Source organism: Crocodylus siamensis, chromosome 12, assembly GCF_052110815.1.
Source record: "Crocodylus siamensis isolate JL-2025a chromosome 12, ASM5211081v1, whole genome shotgun sequence".
NCBI lineage: Eukaryota > Metazoa > Chordata > Crocodylia > Crocodylidae > Crocodylus > Crocodylus siamensis.
This window is the reverse complement of record NC_143406.1, coordinates 48,656,038-48,670,787: the sequence shown is the minus strand read 5'-3', so window position 1 is coordinate 48,670,787 and position 14,750 is coordinate 48,656,038.

Below are 14,750 nucleotides of genomic sequence, written 5' to 3'. Positions count from 1 at the left end.
ACTTGTCAGTGTTGAATCCCATCCTGTTCTCATCTGCCCACCCCTGTAACCTGTCTAGGTCCACCTGTATCCTGTCCCTCCCTTCTAGCATGCCCACCTCTCCTCACATCTTAGTGTCATCCATGAATTTGAACAAGGTGCTTTTCACCCCCTCATCCAAGTCACTGATAAAGATGTTGAACAGTATACTTCATAGGTTTTTTAAGTCAGAGACACTCATGCTGCTGAGGCCTGGGTGTGCCTGTGTTTCACAAGCTAAGCAACTCAACTCTTTCATTAGCAGTTGTATTAAGGTAGCATTGAAGAAAACCAGCCAAGATTGGCCCCTAGGATGCTAAGCACTGCACAAACGCACAGTTAGCAGCAGTTCTTGCCTGGAAGATCTTAAGACTTTAAATTGACAAGACAAGGAAAGGGTGGGAAAAAGAGGTGTGGAGAGGTGAAATTACTCCATCCAATTTATACAGCAGGTTATAGGCGAAGCTGGAGCTAGAGCCCATGTCTCTTTGCCCCTTGCAGGTCTGAAGCCTTTGTTAAGGAAAGAAAAAGATTCAGTAGGTGATGCAGGACAGGAAGATTTACAAAGTCCTTTCCAGTCACTAACAATTTATGAATCTATGAATCTATGCCCTTTCCTTGGAGCCTGTGCCTAACCAATGCCCCAGCCTGATATTTAGGCTTGAGGCTGTGTTACACTGTTTTTTTGATCATATGTAAATCCAAGGTCCCAAAGGTTTCTGGCCAGTAAGACAGAATCATAGGATCATAGAAAAAGAGGGTTGAAGGGAGCTCAGGAGGTCACATCTAGTCCAACCCCCTGCTCAGCTCAGGAGGTTGATGGCTCTGCACTTTTCCACTGGACCAGGGCTGTTAGCATGAGGGACCTGGCTGCAATTCTAGGTGGATAATCCCATCCTGCCTCTCTAGCCCTCTCCTGCAGTTTTCAGTGAGCTTGAGGCTCCTTCATTCCCTTTCCTAAAAGGCAGCGTGGCTTTGCTAAGGTCTGTCCACACTGCAGTGACTGCAGGTCATACAGATAAACCCCAGCTAGCTTCAAGCTGGCTAGTGGCTCGCTCCGGCACCGCAAGCAGGGCAGCTGTGCTCACGTGCAGCTCGGCACGGACTCACTGCCCGAATACTCTCACAGAGCTTCCTGGCTGTGTTTGGCAAGTCGGTGCATGGCCACATCAGCAGTAGTTCCCAAGCGCGCGTGCCTGTTGGACCCTTACTCGTGCTGACCTGCCACAGCTCACAGGATGAGCCCCCGCATCTGGCAGCATTTGAATAAAAGATCTGATATGGAACAAAAGCCTGGCCTTGGCCACAGGAGATGTCACCACCAGGATGTCCAGCCCATGCACCCATTAGCACGTGTGGGCTTGTGTGACTAAACCCACACTCAGAACACATCTGAACCCAGCGGATGAATGGGATGGTGGCATCTCTGCGTGCAACACAGCACAACAATAGTCATGGCTCTTCCTTTGTCTTCCAGGCTGTTTGCCTCATTCTTATTTCTCTCTTCCTCGCTTTCCTTTCGTTTAACTGTTCCCTCCCAGCTTGCTACAAAAAGAGGCTGATTAACATAACTGAGATGACACCAGGGAAGGCAGTGTGTTTGGTGTGATGTGGGGGTCTGGGGAAGGCCTTTGGAGACGGGGACAGTGAACTGTATTGGCCTTTCTCTATGGAGATCTGACTTCAGCTCCAGACCAAAGTAGCAAGTGTAAAGGAGTTAGCTGGACTTCTTGAGTCTCAAATCTGTCAGCATAACTAGTAGGTCTTGTTCGAGAGGGCTCTGGAAGGGGGTAGCACGGGGACTTGGAGACTGGCTCAGCTGGTAGACAAGTGCCCAGCAACGCAACTGGTGCTCAGAGCTTCAGCCTGGGAGAGCAGGTTTCTGTTCCCCACCCAGACATGGACTTGCTGGGATGTTGGGCAGGTCTCCTATCCTCGTCCAAATGTATAAAATCAAACAGTCCCTATTCACCCCCATGGCGTAGAGGCCTGGGGAGAGGTTTAACCACTTTGGATCAGATCTCTGGTGCTGTGAAACATCCCTAGTGCTTGACTGCAGCAAAGCTAAGGGGCCGGTCTTCAGGGTCCACGAGGCTCTTGGCATTACTTGGCTGGGACCTGCCAGCAAAGAGCTAAGGAGAACTAGTCCCACACTGGAGGAAGAGGCTCTGCTTAACTGGCTGATATGCAAGCCTGTCATCCAAAGCTATCAGAGATCCTCATTTCCCCTGGGGGAGCAGGCTGGTACCCCATTGAGAACTGAGTAAAGTTTACCCAAGGTCACGCACGGAGCCAAGAGAAGAACCGACGAATCTGGGCTCTCTGTCCCCTGTGCTAAGCACCGGACCTTGATTTCCCCTGCATCAGACAGGCAGGCTGTTTAGCAGAATCTCAGCTGCGGAGTCTCATGATCTTTGTTACCGTTAATCTGTTCATCCATCCTGCATCTTTAGGCCTACTCTGCTGGTTAGTATGGAGAGACTTGAATGCAAAGGAACTGCAGCCAGAACAAATGTAGCATCCGGATGAGGCACTCTGAGATGATCGCTGATCTCTACATCAGCCTTCAGGTCTCCAGGGATCCCTTGCTCTGATCTGCTGTGCACTGCCTCATTTAAGCTCAGGTACATCTTACTTAAGGAAAAATATGCACATGCCTGCCATGTGAACAGAAATGGCCTGGGGAGGCATTTTTCACTCACGCTGTCTCCAGTAATTTGTCCGTACAGTCCCCTTGCAACACACAGCTGGGATGGGCACCTGCACATTCAAATTTCCAGAGCTGGACCAGACAGCTTCCTTACTGCAGCTCAGTTACAGGCCCTCCTAAGCCTTTTTCCCCCTTAACTCTGAGAGAGATTAGGGGAGAGTTTGACAGGAGCCAGTTTCCTCCATGTCTCACGACCGGACTCCCGCCGGCTTGGCTCATTGCTGCGTTGCTCCCACTTTGTTCCCCATTGATTGCCAGAAACACGAGAGCGTATTGCTTACAGCCAACCTGACCGCCCACCCTGGGGATGGCTGGGGACTGTCAGAGGCAATCAGAATCAACGAGGAAAGCGCAGCGTTGCTGCTTTTGTGGGCTGCATGAGAGGAAACGCAAAGGGGGCTCCCTTCCAGCTCTTGGCAAGCAGCAGCCCCAGGCATAACTACTCTGCAGCATCTTTGACCCAAGCTTTGCAAAGTGAATGAATCCAGCCTTCCAGCACCTGCGCTGCCCTCGTGCCCCTGCCCCAAGTATGGCACCTCTAAACCACTCCACGTTGCACCCCCACATGCCACTCTGAAGCACGACCCATTTGTGCCCACTCCAGGTGCCAAATCCCAGACATGAAGCAATGCAGCTGCCCTCAGTGCCAGTGAGAACACCCAGCACACTGGAGCTGTTGCAGGCTCAGGGCCACTGTACTAGGCCTGCACTGCCTAGTTTTCAGGGGCCATTGCACGCAGAGTGGGAGCCAAAAACGGTGGCAGTGTGGTCGTCACACAGTCAACCAGTGGCAGAAGCTGGAACTGAAGTCAAGTAATTGGGTTCCCAGTCTCTGACCAGCACCCTATGAAGAACACCTTCAAGCTGAGAGCAGTTTGGCATGTCTGTGCCAGGTAATATAGAATCACAGAAAATGAGGGTTGAAGGGAGCTCGGGAGGTCACATCTAGTCCAACCCCTTTGTCCAAGCAGGACCAGCCCCAGCTACATCATCCCAGCCAGGGCTATGTCTACCTGGGTCTTCAAAACCTCCAAGGACCAAGAATCCACAGCCTCTCTGGGCAGCCTGTCCCAGTGCTTCACCACCCTCCTCATGAGAAAGTTTTCCTCATATCCAACCTCAACTTCCCTTGCTGCAGCCTGAGCCCATTGCTCCTTGTCCTGTCATCTGCCCCCACTGAGACCAGTCCAGCTCCATCCTCTTTGCAGCCCCCCTACAGGGAGGTGAAAGCTGCTATTAAATCCCTGCTCTAAGTGCTCCTGGAAGGGCCCTACCCTGCATCTCCAACTTCCCATCAAGGGTTGGAGATTTTTACTCAGTAGTGTGCCCGCCGCAAACCTTGGCTGAATTCATCTGGAGTCTGGACTCGGTCGCCCAGGTTGCAAAGTCAGCCGGATGGATGATCTGTAGCACAAGTGTGCGATGTGGTTCGATTTCTGCATCTAACTTGCACATAAATGGCTACGATTGTGCATGGGCACTAGGTACTTGCAAGTTGCTATTTTCTGTGTGCAGCTATGAGAGGTAAGAGCACAAATGCACCCCCCTCCCTGTGCACACACACCAGGCTCCAGGGTCCCTGTCTGGCCGTCGTCTCCATCCTGTACGGGGCTCTGTGCCCAGCTCCCACCCTCACCATAGTGACATGTACTCTGTAACTCTAAAGGCAGGTAGAGACTTGTGGCTATAAAATATCTCATTTTTACTCGGTCGTCATCGTGTAGCAGAAGTGCAGTAAAAATGATCTATATGTAGCAGGAGGCTTCTTACATTTCACTTTCTCAGCTTCCAGTTCTCTATCCTAATTTTCTTCTCTCCATAAGCAGGCACCAGGACAATACAACTGCCTTCCTCCACCCAGCTAATGCCCAAATCTAGAGAGAAAAATCACAGCCCTGCACCACTGATGTGACGCATGGAGAGTCCCTTCCCTTTTTGGTAAGATCCCATAAGCCCTGCTGGGATCAGCACGTTCCCTGCTTTGGGGCAGACCAACACACCGAGACCAGAATATTTCACGTGAGAGTCCAGCAGTGACTTGCCCTGGTGCAAAGAGCCTGTCAAACGAGTCCCTCGAGGGCTGAATGGGCAAATTCAGCTCAGCCCTCACAACAACCTGGCACCTTTGACACAAAGGCCTAACCTCCCTGGACACCCGCTGCTGAACTTCAGGTTGCTGTTCTCAGGCAGAAGAATTGTAAAAACCGGTTTGAATGGGAAACTGCACCATGAGAAATCATCCACAGACTGCTTTGCATTAAGCAGGGTTTAAACGGGGGCTCCAGCTTCTTATGCCATTACCTGGATTTGTTTTTGTGACCCCTTTGTTGCTGTGGGATCCTTGCCCGTATGCCTCTCCCTTCCTCACTCCGCCTTGCATCTCCCTCTCCTCCTCTTTTCCTACCTTTTGTATTCAAATCACTCACTCCACTTTATACCCTGCTCTGTGCCATCCTTTCCCAGCATCCGATGAAGTGAACTCAGCTTGTGCTCTGTCTTTTCTTTAGTTAGTCCATGCGGTGCGCATCTAGCCAGCCTTCAGCTTTCCTTCCTAACCTCCTCCAGACTCTGCGTGAGTTAGTCTCTAAGGTGCCAGCCTGCCCTGCCGCCTGACTTCACACTGACAAGGCTACCTACCTCTCTGCACTCCAAAAGGAGAGCCTCACGGGCTGATCCTGCATTCCTTTCACATCCAAGGCAAATAGATAACCCCAAGGAGAAGCATAGCTGTGCAAAGGACCCAGGAGGCCTGACTTGTAACAGCAATGTTAGTGGGAGCTTTGGGTGTGCAGAGAATGCAGGATTGGACCCAGCATTCTGCTGAATATCTAAGCTCCTTCCTTCCTTCTGCTGCCATCTGCTATGAAAGAAGCCACGTCCCCTCTTGGTGCATGAGGTCAGTGCAGTCCCCTGGGTACAACAAAAGTAGCTGGATTTCACCACTCAACCCCTGTGCATAGTCTCTCTCCAGGACAGGCACCAGCTTTGCATAAACCAAGGGGGAATTGAGCTGAGGGGCACAGCTGCCTTCTGCAGGGAGCCCTGGAGCCCCAAGGCAGGCTGCCCGGCTGGTCCATAGAGCTTGAACCTTTTTGACCAGACAGCGGTTCAGTATGAGGTGCTTGGGGTATGGTCCCAGCGGGAGGTGACAGACAGCCCATGTTGCTGATAGAAGTTGGCCTGCTGCTGCGATGATTTGTACTGGCATTACTGCTGCTTGCACGCGTGTGCATGCACACACATGCACACACACACACACACACACACAGAGTGGTTCTTAGACACTGGAGTGTGAGAATAGAAGCCGGCCTGCTGCTGAGATGGGTTGTGCAGGCGTTACTGCTGGTTGTGCATGCATGTACACACATATGCGTGCACACATGCACACACGCACTGGTTCTTACATACCAGAACGTGAGGATAGAAGCCAGCCTACTGCTGCTATTGGTTTGTGCAGGCATTACTCGTGTTGTGCGCGTGTGCACACATGCACACACACACACACACGCATGCACACAGACACACACACACACAGAGTGATTCTTAGACATTGGAGTGTGAGGATAGAAGCTGGCCTGTTGCTGTGATGGTTTTTGCAGGCCGCACTGTGCATGCACACACACATGCACACACACTCACACCCCGCATAACAAACCCCAGACATCTCTCCGTGCTTCGCCCCCAGCCTCCTGCCTGGCCCCTCCCCAGCAGCGCCGCCCCCAGCCCTGCCACGTCCTTGTTCATGCACTTCCCTCCCTGCCACCCAGCTCCTGCTCTCCGGGGCTGACGGCAGCCCCGGCATTTCTGCTTTGCTGCCTGCGTGGCCCAGCGTTATGGTGCACTGCCATCTGCTGAGCGAGCGTGCTCAAGACGCCACAGCGCCCACGCCACGGCACCCCTTACTCACTGGGGTTTTGTGTGAACAAATTGGCGCCTTAACCTCCTGAGTCCCAGGCTGCTTGCCCTCTGTTCTCACCCAGGGGTTCAAGCCAGGATATCCCCAACTTGGCCACTGGTGCTGGGAGCTGTCATTATATTTGGATCCTCTCAAATCAGACTCCCAGGGCCACATCCTCCTCCTCCTGTGAACACCCTTTCACTTCACGTCGGCTCCAGCCGTGCCCCGAAGCCTGAGCTTAACATGACTCTTGTGCTCCAGGGCTGTGGTAAAGCAAGGCCTGGCTAGGGCGTAACTAAAGCAGAGGCCGGGCTGGCAGCTCGGCGAGAATTAATCCCCGGAGCGGCCGTGCAAACAGTGGAAACACCCAGGTGAACACGTCTGCGGAAATACCAGCTGCGGAGGAGTGGGCAGGAACTCCCTGTGCTGGAATGCAGAAGCTGGATGCCGGCGGGAGCCCAGCCAGGGTGGGCAACCTGCCTTGCCGAGCAAGAAAGTCAGCATTCATTCACGCTGAACATGACCACGGCCGCCTCCTCTCGCTCCTGGAAAAGAAACGGAGAGGAGGCCCTGCTCCCCGCCAAGCCAGCAGGGCTGGACGGAGCTCAAGGAGCATGTTTGCCTGAGCAGAGGAGCAGCAGAAATGGCTGAAGGTGGAAGGAGCCGATGACGGGGACCAGCGAGGACCCCTCTTGTCTTGATCCTCTTCAGTCTGGATTTTCTCCTGCTGCACGTGGGGAAGCCTGTGCATGCAGGTGCTTGTTCAGGGAGGCTGGGAGCACACTGAGCGGGGATCTCAGCGCTCGCACACCGTCCTTCCAAGTGATGCTTTGACCTCTCGGTGAGAGTGGTTTGTGAATGCTGCAGACCTGGTTCTGCACTGAGAAACTCCCCAGCACTCCCAGGACCTCTGGGGCAGTTGAGACTGCTCCTGAGTCATTGCCCTAGATGCCAGCATGGCCTGGGGAAAGTGGCAGCACCTGGGCTAGGCTGGTGACCTCCAATGCCCTATCAGCCTCCTGAGCCCACTGGCATTTGCCAAAGGGCAGGAAAGTGCAACGCTGGCTTTGATTAAAGCCCCTTGCTCACAGGCATGCTAGCAAGGCAATCTTCAGCAGGTCTACAGTGCTCCAGTCCTGGAAACAGATATACCAATGTTAACCCCTGATGAGGCAGATTTCAATTCCCGTGGCCTGGGCTTTTCTGCCTCCTGTTGCATTTTCCTTGTCTGTGCAGCTGTGGATGCTACTGGAAATACAGACAGGAAAGGAGAGACCCATGTCAGTGACTTAAGAGATTCAGACACCAGGGTGCATGTCCGCTGGAGCCACAGCTATGGTCAGAGAAGGCCAGAAAGCACCAGCAGACCCAGGTCATTGAATCCCATCCAGGCATTCCTGCACCGAGACCAACAACCTACAGCTGGTCCAGAGCTGGCTGTTTAGAAAGGCACCCACATCTCTACCCAAGTGTGACCCACGCATCTTCTGTCAGTCCAACAAGGCCTCCTAGGATCAAAGCCTGATGCCACAGAGGCCAATGGCAAACTTCATCCAGAGCAGGATGGGGCTTTTGTAGGCTCCGGTATTTGGTTTTGGATAGGCTGGGGCTGAGCAGGGTGCTCTGGTTTGAGTAGTCCTTCAGCACCACAAAAACGCTCTTACACTGATGTAAAGAAGTCTACTAGTCCAGAAGCCCAAAATGCAAAGAATATTCATCTGGCCACCACTGAGGTTGGGAGCTGCTCTCGAATGAAGTGCCAACCCTGCATGGGTGCAAGTGGCCTCAGCTTGGGCTGGCAAAAACAGGGGGCAGGCGCAGCAGGTTCATGAAGCAATGCAGGTTTATTTACTGTGACACGCGCACCAAGGCAGGGGAGCTGGAAGTGACAGGTGCTCTGGTTTCAGACAAAGGCACGGATGTGAGACACAAATACAGGCCTGCGTACTGTCAATACAGAGGGATGGGCGCTTTCCAGAATAGCATTTATCACCTAGAACCAGTCGGAAACCAGACTTGGACATCCGCCCCGCAGAGAAAGCCTGAGATTTCTCCATTTGCAACCAGAGCATTATCTCAGGATTTCCTGCGAAAGGAAAATTCCAAAATATAGAAATGAGGGACAGTCAAAATCGTTTGTTGCAGCTTCGTCCTTTGGATGCATTTCATGCTGACAGTTACGTTATATTAAAATACAGGAAAAATATTCATAAGAGGGAGGCATTGTGTGCATGCAATGTCCAATATAATTCTATCTGAAGAAAAATACAATATGGAAATACTTACATGCAAGTTGAGATGAAGTATCTAAAAGTTAACTGAAACTAGGTCATTTTTGCAAAAAGGTGAAATGTCGACAAAATGTGTCGTTTTCTCCCCCTTGCCCCCCAAAATCACTCTACTATTTGTAACACTTGTTTCCTCAGGGTCACAACCAGAGAGCAGTCTCTCTGAATACAGTTTACAATATCTGATTGGGGCAATGGGCTGAAATGTCCTTTTTAGTTCATCACAGCTGGCAAGATAAATATCAGCCAGGTCAGTCCTTGTTGGAAATGCTCTGCTCCAATAGAAAAGTATCTCCTTGCTGCAATCTCCTTGGCAATAACCATTGTCCACTGGAACAGGCTGCTCTTCTATCCTATTGTGCCAACACCCCCTGCTAGATCTCAGTAGCATTTTCTCCATGCACAGCAGCAAAAGGGCAACAGAGCACATTTCTGAGAGAGCAAAAGGCAGTTTTCTGCAAGGCAGAGGCATTGTACAATTGCCATTAAAAATAGGAGTATAGAAAAGAGATTGCAGGTTTGTTCTGAAAAGTAAACCTAGCTGTGTCCCTGCTGCGCACAGTGTGATAACCAATCACTCCCCACCCAGACAGAGGACACAGTATTGTTTAAGGACACAGCTTAGACCTGTGATTCGCAACCACGGTGCCCTTGGGATGCCCTGAAAACCTTTCCGGGCTGCTGCGGGGTGCCCCATAACGTCAGCACAGCTAGGTGTGCAAACATGATTCACAAGATAAACCCAGGGTTTTCAACTGGGAATCCACAGTACTAAAAAGTCTGTGATCTGAGCTCTGTGCACCAGAAGAATTGCTCCAGTATTTTCCTGTATTCAGAAAATGAGCAGAAACGAAGAGCTGGCGCTTTCCAAGGGATGCCTCAAGTCTCAAAAGGTTGAAAACCTCTACCTTAAACATTTGCATAATGCAAGGCTATCGTCTCTGCTCAGCTTCTATGGGACACTCCACCGTGTTTAGCAGAGAAGACGGAGGTCAAACAATGAAGGGAAACCTGCTCTTCTGAGTCAGAGAGGAGGCAACACTTGAAAATACATCGGATGCCTCTTACAATCCTGCGATTGCTGGCAGAGTCCTGGAGGGGCAGCTAGTCCAAGCCCTGCATGCTTGTAGGCTTCCCTGCTCCTGCACTATCCCAGCTAGACCCCCTCACTGGCCTTTTCCAGAAAACCTCCAGGAGTAACCTCTGCCAATGGCCAGTCGAACACCCATTGCTCAGCTCACCCCAAGTGTCAGGCCACCGCTCCCAGACTCACAGAAGACCTGGGGACAGAGCTATCCCATAGCAGCAGGCTTCAAAGAGGGTCTGTGTGTGCTGCAGGTCTCCACTCCATGCATTGACCTGGTATTGCAGTGCTTCCAGGACCGGTGCAAAAAAACAGAAAAAAAAAAAAAAAGGTCTCCTCTTGGCCCCTGTGTAATAGGCCAGATTTCCCAAGCTGCTCACCAGCCATCTAGATGCCAGCCCTGGTTGCTCTCAAGGCTGGGGAGGGAGATGGGGAGTCCCTGGTTGGCAGCAGTGGGGGGAATTCTCCATGAGAATGAGCACGTGGGAGACTCCAGCCTTTACATTGAATTGCTTTGGATTGAAATGATAATATAAACCTCTCATACAGAAAACACTACAGTTAATTAACAGTCAATTAAACTAACAGCCCTGTAATGCTCACCACCCAGCACATGGCACAGTCATACACGGACCATCAATCAGCTCAACCAAAGACATCAAAACAGCGGAGCTGCCCCTTTTTCTCTCTCTAGTTGCCCCAAGAATACACTCCCAGCCTTCTCCCCAAACCCTGGGAGACATACGGGCTGTGTAGCCTCCTGACTGAATGCAAAATGCAACCTCGGCTGGCTGGCTGGATCCTGGAGAGCTGAATTTGCCTGTTTGCACAGCACTGCTGTGAATCTAAACTGCTATTACCTCATCAGTGGCCTGGGAAGTTTGGAAATAGGCAAACGGGAAAGCAGTGAGGTAATGTTATTCTGGTGCTTTCTTTGTGTCTGCTATCTCAATCTTCTCTTCATTCCCAGAAGTGATCATAGCGCTATGGCACTGTCAGGCCGGAGACAAATGGCTAGTCTCAGGGACTGGCTGACACCCCTGCCCAAGCGGTGTCCCCTAACCTAGAGCCACCTCGGGTGAGATGGGAGTTCAGACGCTGCGGTCCAGACGGCCCTTGGCTTGTAACTGCGACGGTTCAGGAGGAGCCTGATTAGCATAACTCTTTGAAGCGGGTTTCGTCAAGTTGCTAGCAATTGCTTCGGGACTGGCTGAGACATTTCATTTCACCCAAGCCACCAAAATGCTCTCAGCCTGTTACCATTTCAGGCCAGCTTCCCAGCCACGGGGGTTAGAAGGGAAGGTCTCCGTCCCAGACATCCAGGCCCACCATGGCAAGGTGCCGAGCAAGGGATTGTTTTGGGCAGTGTGAAGGCAGAGTTGCAATAAAGGAAATTCCTTGGGGAGTTTTCTTCCGCCTACTGTGCGTTATGGGCCCTTTGGACAATGTTTGTGCTGGGACGGGGCCCTGGGGAACTCACGTGGGTTCCTCCGAAAGCTTTTGATTCTTATCCGAGGACCCTGCCCACAGCTGACATGCTCCTTTCCCAAAGTCTCCCTGGCTGCCCCGAGCCCCGGGCCACCCTCGGGGGGGATTTTGCTCTCTGTTCTGGGGAGGCAGGGAGGCTGGGGAAAGGAAACGGATCCGCCCCAGGTTCAGGCGGGGATCAGGGTGGGCCGGCTTCCTGGTTCAGCCCTGAGCACTCAAGGGGCTTTGTGTGCCTTCTGGAGTGGAACAAATAGAGAACGGATCTTCTGACAAATGGATCGAGCAGATAAACCGGGAAACTCTCCCTAAAATACTACCGCCCCTGCCAGGAAGCCCTCTTAATCTAATCCCTCCAGGCTGGGACTGGGAAACTGAAGCACAAAGTCACAAACAAGCACCCGCGATGAGGATGGACTCAGATCCAGATCCAGCCCCCACGCACCTGTCTCTAAAATGGGCATCAGCAGGACCCCAGGGGTGAACACCTGTGCCCACCTGGTGTGGACTCAGCCTTTGCAGAGCCTCAAAGCTCAGACCTGGCCAAGCTCAAAACCCTGCTCCCAAATTGGATCCTGATCCTGGGCTGTGCCTCACGCGCATCGCTCTTCCAAAGTGAGGCCAGTCAGTAAAGTCCAGGCCCCAGGGTCCTTTGTCAGCATAGTGAGAAGTGTTCGCAACCGCTGGCCCCATCACACAGGAAGCCTCCTAGCTCCAACACATATGGCAAATCGAATTCCCCATTTGCCCAGGACAAAGCACATAACCTCCCAGGCCAGGCTGTCCTGGCCCTGACCGGAGTGCCCACAAGCAGCACCACCTTCCCCTACAGCCGCGTGGCCCTCAGGAAGAGGTGAATTTACCTCCTGTCCAAAAACCTCCAAGGCACTGCCCTCAGGGAGCTGAACTGGGGGGATCAAGGCCCAGTTGTATTGCTTCATATTTGTATGCCAACTGCCCACAGCTTCTGGGGTAGCGGCACTGAAGATCAGGATGATCAAAGCCGGGCTGGCTCTGTTCAGGGCATGGCACGCAGCTACAATAAATAATGGGTGCCTCGGGACGCGCTTGGGTATTCTTGGCAAGTGTCGATCCTCCGGACCGCGGTGTGCGCGCGAGAGGTCTGTGCAACTATCACATCCAAACCTTCGACACGTATGCCAAGTATAGAGGAGTGGTGGCTGCCCTAGACCTACCATCCCTGCTGTAGACCATCGGGGCAGAGTCCACAGGCCAGACCAAGTCCAGATGTTCACTGCCTTGATGGTTGTAGCTTCTGCCAGAGAGTAACAGATATAACAACTGCTTCTGACTGCTTAATGCCTCAGCCGGGGCATGTTTCCATCAGGGTGATCTCCCTTAGCCTTTCTTCAACCCAGGAGTACCCCCAAGGCAGTGGGGCTAGGGTTTTGGGGTGCTCTATACCCGCCTGACTCTGGAGGTTGCAATGAGTAGCCCCATCATGTTGCCACCAAGCCCTCTAGTCAGATGCAGGTCATACCCTTGGGTATTAGGACATGCGTAAATATGTGGGTGGATTATGTGGGTAGGTCAACGTCTTCACCTCCGCCTTTCCCAGAGAGCAGAGTGGGAGAGGAGCTGTGTGGCGCCGGACAGGGGATGGTGGCAAAGGAAGGGCATCTGATCTTGTTTCACACAGGAATAGCTGTGTCTCAGCCCAGCACCGGCGGCTGGATTACACGGTGGTAGGTGCACCGGGGACCTGACTCCGGGTTGCCCTGCACCACACGCTGTCACTGAGCGGAGTCTGCCACCGACTCAGAAATGCACTGGCATCTGCTTCCAGTGCAACGTGCAGGGCGCCGCAGAGCCCAGCCGAGGCACGGAAAAGCAGACGCAGTACCCATCCTTCTCCAGCTCTCGCTGGGCTACTACTGCAGGAAAGGAGAGACTGAATTAGAGAATCCTACTGACAGCATCTCCTGTCCCCGGCCCCATTCACAGAATCACAGAAGTCGGGTCGGGAAGGACCTTATAGATCTTCAAGTCCGACCCCCTGCCTGGGCAGGAGAAAAAACTGGGCTTAAATGAGTCCAGCCAGGTAGGCATCAAGCCTCCTCTTAAAGACCACCAGGGTAGGAGCCAGCACCGCTTCCCTTGGAAGTTGGTTCTTGCGGATGTCTAATCTAAACCTCCTCTCCAACAACTTGTGGCTGTTATTCCTTGTTATGGGGGGGGGGGGCACATGGGGAAACAGTGTCTCCCCCAAACCCTTGTGGTCCCCCCTAGTGAGTTTATAGACAGTCACCAGGTCCCCCCTCAGCCTTCGCTTGTGGAGGCTGAACAGGTTCAGGCCCCGCAGGCTCTCCTCGTAGGGCCTGCCCTGTTATCCCCTGATCATGCGAGTGGCCTCCTCTGGACCCTCTCCATGCTGTCCACATCCCTCCGGAAGTGCGGCGCCCAGAGCTGGACGCAGTCCTCCAGCTGCGGCCTGACCAGTGCCGCATAGAGGGGGGGGATCACCTCCCTGGACCTGCTCGAGATGCACCTGTGGATGCACGCCAAGGTGCGGTTAGCCCTGCCAACCGTGACCTCGCATTGTTGGCCCATGTTCATCTTGGAGTCAGTAATGACTCCGAGATCCCTTTCCGCCTCCGTGCTCTCAAGAAGGGAGTTTCCCATCTTATAAGTGTGCTGCTGGTTACTACTGCCCATGTGCAGCACCCTCCACTTGTCAGTGTTGAAACGCATCCTGTTTTTGCTAGCCCACCCCTGTAACCTATCCAGGTCTTGCTGCAGTCTTTCCCTCCCTACCAGCGTGCTCACCTCACCCAAATTTTGGTATCATCAGCGAATTTAAACAGGGTGCTTTTCTACCGTTGTCCAAATCACTGATAAAGAGAGTGAACAGCGCAGGCCCAAGGACCGAGCCCTGGGGGACCCCACTGCCCACTTCCTCCCAGGTCGAATGTGACCCATCCACCACCCCCCTCTGAGTGCGACCCTCCAGCCAACCTGCAGTCCATCTGACTGTGTAGGCATCAATGCCACAGTCACCCAATTTCTTAATGAGGATGGGGTGGGGGACGGCGTCAAAGGCCTTGCTGAAGTCCAGAAAGACTACGTCCACTGCAACACCTGCATTGCTCACCTTTTGAATCCATTGTGGCTCCAAAGTGAAACCCTTAAAACTCAGTAGGGAATAAAAGGCCTAATCTGCCCATCGTACCTCTGCTACAAACCTCACTCCTGCTCCTCTTGGGTCAGCCCTGGAGAGGATGATCTTGTAGAAGGATCCCAGGCCTA